Raw genomic sequence first — 6000 nt, forward strand, 5'->3', positions numbered from 1 at the left:
GTGACAGGTCCGATGCTCCCCTCAGTAACATCTAGGATGTTTTCAACAGCAACGGAGAATTTGGATCCGGTAGTTTTTGCGGATGCGGATTTCGAGTTGACCTTCTTGGAAGCCATCTTAGTGTTTTTGAAGTTCGATGCGAGAAGAGATGAGAGGTAAAGATTGTCCCACTGGGCGTGCCAAATTTGTAACGACTAATCTTTCGTTCCTGAAAATAATAATCAAGACAAGAAAAATAGCGACAAAGAATAATATTTGATTTCAAGAATTTGCGCGGGGGTTACAATCTTTATGAAATCTTAAATAAAAAGATGTAATCCTCTGATTCTTCTCCTCACGATACGGCCGTCAATCAAGGGCTTTTGCTTGTTCTTGAATGGACGAATCACTTGTTGTTGATATTTCACTACGAATGCGGAGCCGAGCTTTAATCACAAACGTAGAGGTATGGAAAATTGCGGCTCACCACTTGGAGCGAAGACTTCTTAGTATGTGGAAGACTTGCGGCTGAGAGCTTCTCTATGTCTTTTTTTCTTCCTTTTTTTGGCTTTGTGAAGACCCCTATTTATAGTTGCAGGGGAGAGCTAGGGTTTGTATATGATTGGTTGAACCATGTCATTTGAACACTTGGCGACATTTGATTGATTCATCTACTGACTTGACATGTTGCGTCACTTATGCACGTGGCATGATTTTATTGGTCCTTGACTTGACTTGGCGCGCCACGTCATTTGACACGTGGCATGGACCTTGGGCTGATAGAGTGAGCTCATCATGTGAAGTCCGACAAGATAGACTAGCCCAATTGAATTGATCCTTCAATTAAATCCATACCAATTGGACTAAATCAATTAATTCAATTATATTAGCCCATAATATTTGTTTGGGCCAATACATCTCGAATTTGGAATATGATCCCAATTAATTTGTGAATTTAAGTCCGACTAAATTTCAGTGCCTACAATCATATTTCTCCAGTGTAATTGTTCTTTTTGAGTAATCAATTCAAGTATTTCTACTGTTCGTTTTATTGGGTCGGAGTTTGTTCCATTTGGTGCTTTCATTGGTTTGGACTCCATGGGTAATTCAAAGCAAAAGGATTCCGCTATTTCGTCGGGTTCTTCGACTGAGTTTTCTTAGTTATCAGACAGTGTGGACAACTTGAATCAGTTGGTGCAGGATTTTATCTCTACTGTGGTTGTTCAGTCCGCTGTTGTTCACTCGGTTTGCCCACGACAGGCAGACGTTTGTTTATCTTCGGGATCTAATTCTTCTGCTCCGCTCACAATCTGACACAAACCAGCGGCGGTGGACCTTAGTCATTTTAATGGACAAAATCCCGAGGCGTGTTTGTTTCAGGTCGAGCGCTATTTCGAGTTTTATTCCATCTTGCCTATTCATCAGCTGTCAGTGGCATCGTTCTATTTGGATAGTGAGGCCCTTGACTGGTATCATTAGATGTTTCGTAACAAGAAACTCTTTGATTGGCCGCATTTTGCTGATATGCTTCGTCTCCGATTTTGAGATAAGTCCTTACGTTCTCCAGACGGCAGGCTTTCTAAGCTTCCACAAACGTCCACTGTGGCAGAGTTCCGAGCTCGGTTCGAGGCTATTTCTAATGAAACAGTACACTTGCCTGATGAGTTTTTAGTTGAGTGTTTTATTTTCAGGATGAAGTCGCTATTAGATAGCCCACGTCTTTAGAAGAGGCCATACGTTTGACACATATGTATGAGCAGAAATTAAATAATGCTAAAAGGCAAATCCGTCTAGCTTTTTCTCGGACCCAACCCCTTTTACCCAACCCTACTACGTCACCTCTTTTGACTCATTCTAAACCACATAATGGAGTAATTGGTTGCTAATATGCTCACTGACGGAATCATCCGCTCTAGCACCAGTCCTTTTTCATCGCCTGTTTTATTAGTCCACAAGAAAGATGGAACATGACATTTTTGTGTAGACTATCGTGCATTAAATGCTATTACTATGAGGGATTTTTTACCATTCCAACTATCGATGAAATTTTTGATGAATGACATGGTGCAACTTATTTTTCTAAGTTGGATTTGCTCTCTTGTTACAATCAAATGCGTGTTCGTCCCGAGGATGAGGAAAAAATGGCTTTTCTCACTCATGAAGGGCACTATCAATTTCTTGTGATGCCATTTGGCTTGTCTAATGCTCCGTCGACATTTCAAGCTACAATGAATTCCATTTTTCGGCTGTTACTTCGTCGTTTTGTTTTGGTATTCTTTGACGACATTATGGTTTACAGTATGACTTGGGAACACCATTTGCAACACTTAACCCAAGCTCTTCAGATTCTCCGTGAGCACAAATTGGTTGCTAAATGCTCCAAATGCTTATTTGGGCAGCCTCAGGTCTACTATCTTGGTCATGTCATTTCAAGCAAGGGTTTAGCAGCTGACCCTTATAAAATTTCGGCTATCCAGCAGTGGCCGATTCCAAAAGACATCAAATATGTGCGGAGCGTCTTAGAGCTCACAGGGTATTAAAGACGTCTCATCAAGCAAACATGCAACAATCGCTAGTCCTTTGACTGATTTTCTTAAGAAAGAGCCCTTCAAGTGGGGAGATGACGAACAACTAGCCTTTGAAACTTTGAAGGCCAAGCTGAGTTGCACTCCAGTTTTAGCATTACCAGACTTCACGTAGGAATTTCACGTGGAGACTGACGCTTCAGGTGTTGGAGTGGGGGCAGTCTTGTCCCAACGAGGCCATCCCATAACATTTTATAGCCAAAATTTGTGTTCTAGAATGCAAAAAGCATCGACCTACCATCGCGAGATGTATGACATTACTCAGGCTGTTAGTAAATGGCGGCAATATTTACTTGGGAGACATTTCACAATCATTACTGACCAACAATCAATCAAAAATATCACTGAACAAGTTATTCAGACACCTGAGCAGCAACAATGGTTAGGGAAGTTAGTCGGGTTTGATTTTCGTATTGTGTATCGCCCTGGGAAACTTAACCAGGAAGCTGATGCCCTTTCTCGACCTGCCAGGGGATTTTGAATGCCATATCTACTAGAAATTTTGATTGGATTGACGATATTCGAGAGGCCACACAATCCCATCCTGAACTGCTTACCATTAAGCAAGGTATTGAGCACCAAATTGCTACTTATTCTGATTATGCCCTTAGAGAAGGGTTATTATTTTTCAAAGGTAGACTAGTTATTCCATCTGATTCACCTATACGCATTCGCCTATTACAAGGATTTCATTATTCACCTGTTGGTGGGCACGCGGGGATTGCTCATACTTTTTATCGACTCTCATCTAATTTTTATTGGCACCGCATGAGACGAGATGTGCAAGATTTTGTGACTACTTGCCAAGTGTGCCAACAAATGAAGGACATGAATCGCAGCCCTTCAGGCCTGCTGCAACCATTGCCCATACCGAATGTGGTGTTTCAGGAGATCGCTATGGACTTTATCACCTGCCTTCCGAGTTCTAAAGGAAGGGACACAATCATGACTGTTGTAGACCGCTTGTCAAAATATGGGGACTTTATTCCTTTGCCATGAAGTTTCACTACCCATTCTATTGCCTTAGCCTTTGTTGCTAATGTTATTAAGCTACATGGACCTCCACGAGTTATTGTCACTGACAGGGATCCAAGATTTCTCACTCTTTTTGGCAGGAAATTAATCGGCTCCAGGGCACCTCTCTCGCTATGAGTACAGCGTATCACCTGCAAACTGTGGACAATTCGAAGCCTTAACAAGTGCATTGAACAGTATTTGAGGTGCTTCATTTCAGAGAGTCCAATGAATGGGTACCAATGCTACTTTGGGCTAAATTTTGGTACAACACAGCGTTTCAATCATCTGCCGGAGTGACACCTTTTCAGCTATTGTATGGACGTGAACCTCCTACAGTTTCTCAGTACATATTGGGCAGTGCAATAGATGATTTAGTCGAGAAGTACATACTGAAGAGAGATGAAGTTCTGGCTCTACTTAAAAGCAACTTGCCCAAGGCTCAAATTCGTATAAAATTATACGCTAATGCTCGCCGAACTGATTTGCAGTTGGAAGTTGGTGATTGGGCGTTTATGAAGCTCAAGCCTTACAGGCAGCTTTCCCTTCATTTGCAGCACTACCACAAACTCGGCAGGAAGTATTTGGTTCCCTATCAAGTGTTGAAACGAATTGGTTCAGTTGCATACAAACTCGATCTTTCAGCAGATGCACGAATTCACCCCGTTTTCATATTTCTATACTCAAGAAATGCGTGGGGACTCCTGCTGAACAGGTGACTCCCCTGATTCAGGTTCCTGACGAAGATCAACATCCACCGAACCTTGAGGACAAAGTTCTCGATTGGGAGGGAAGCATTGTTATGGATCAGCCAGCCCAAGTCAGTAGCGAAATTGAGAATGGGCTTGGAATAATTGGGAAAAGCGAACAGATCAAACAGCCCAACAAAAAGCTACAGGACTATGTTTTAGGCTAAGCATAGATAAGCACGTGAGAAACATAGAAGTTGAATTTGGAGATGGTTATATGCAGGAGAACTGCCAAAGTCGTGGGCAGGCAAGAACTGATAGCAACATTCTCTGAATTCTCATTCCATTTCTTCTAAGTCCTCTCATCCCCCTTCTATCTTACTGTAATAATATTTTTCCTATTGTAATTGTTGTATTTGTGAATTGAATTATCATATTTCTCCAATGTAATTGTTCTTCTTGAGTAATCAATTCAAGTATTACTACTGTTCATTTTATTGGTCGGAGTTTGTTGCAACAGATTAGAAAGGCATAAAGGTTTTGAGCCTTAGACAGTTAAATCAGGCAAGTAACATATGAATGATTCAAAAGATGTTTGTAAGTATATACTTCCATCAATATTTTGTAGGTATTATTGGAAAACAATTATAACGGAACACTGAGATGCGTTTAAATGGAGCGACATGATTAGTTACTATTCAGACCCCAACTTGTTTGGGATTGAGACGTCGTTGTTCTTGTTGTAACGAACGAACTAAATTGTTGGATAGAACAGAGCGATTATATTACTAGTAATTCTTATGATTCTATGGAAAAATCTTCATATAGGAGGAGGAATTGAACAAGAATGATGAGCTTTACATAAGAAGGCATCCTCAGCTAAAAATGAAGGTGGTTGATGGAAGCATCCTAGCTGTTGCTAAAGTCCTGAATTCCATTCCTAAAGAAACCACTCAAGTTGTCTTTAAAGGCCATTTGTCCAAAGTTGCTTATTCTGTAGCCCATGCTTTGTGTCAAACATGAATTAAGGTATATTGAACAACAAATTTTTGACATTTTACAGTGAGTTTTTTTCCATGATGTCTCGTTCTCTAATTGTGATTGTGATTGTGATGGGTTGTTGTTACACCTTGGAAAATTTTCCGTTGACATACAGTGAATAGGCTAGCGAAGGGCACGACGCATACGACGTTGTGATAAGAAGGAATAGCATTTGATGATCCTAATCGAGATTCAAAGACATTTGACGTAAGGGAAGAAGGTTGTCAAGGCAAGCAAGGGATATGTTGCGTGTCGGGTAAGAATTATGAGCGACAAGTTAATGATGTCGTAATTGTTGACACCCAATTTTGTCCCGCCTTCCCCAAAATATTTACGTTTCTAATATTTTTAACAAACTTAAGGAATAATTATTTATATTTTTACTATAATTATTAACACTGGCGTTTCATTATATTATTGTAGTCACTACTGTTCTTATCTTTTATTTTATTACCATTACTACTACCACCATTATCATTATTATTATTATTATTATTATTATTATTATTATTATTATTATTATTATTATTAATTTGTTATTATTATTATTACCAGTATTATCATAATTTGCGTTTCAGCATTTTTACCACCTTATGCATACGCATCGCATTTATTTTCGCGCAATTAAATGATAGCATTTATTTATTTTCAAAATATTATTGCACGGCTATTACAACGTCATATATTTTTAT

General features: G+C 39.7%; 1 pseudogene; it reads left to right on the top strand.

Annotated features, from left to right (window-relative positions):
• LOC132611893 (very-long-chain aldehyde decarbonylase CER1-like) overlaps positions 1-5290 on the top strand; it is a 96782-nt pseudogene extending 91492 nt beyond the window's left edge.
• Positions 5291-6000: the final 710 nt, after the last annotated feature.

The sequence above is a fragment of the Lycium barbarum genome, chromosome 9 (genome assembly GCF_019175385.1).
Source record: "Lycium barbarum isolate Lr01 chromosome 9, ASM1917538v2, whole genome shotgun sequence".
Taxonomy (NCBI): domain Eukaryota; kingdom Viridiplantae; phylum Streptophyta; class Magnoliopsida; order Solanales; family Solanaceae; genus Lycium; species Lycium barbarum.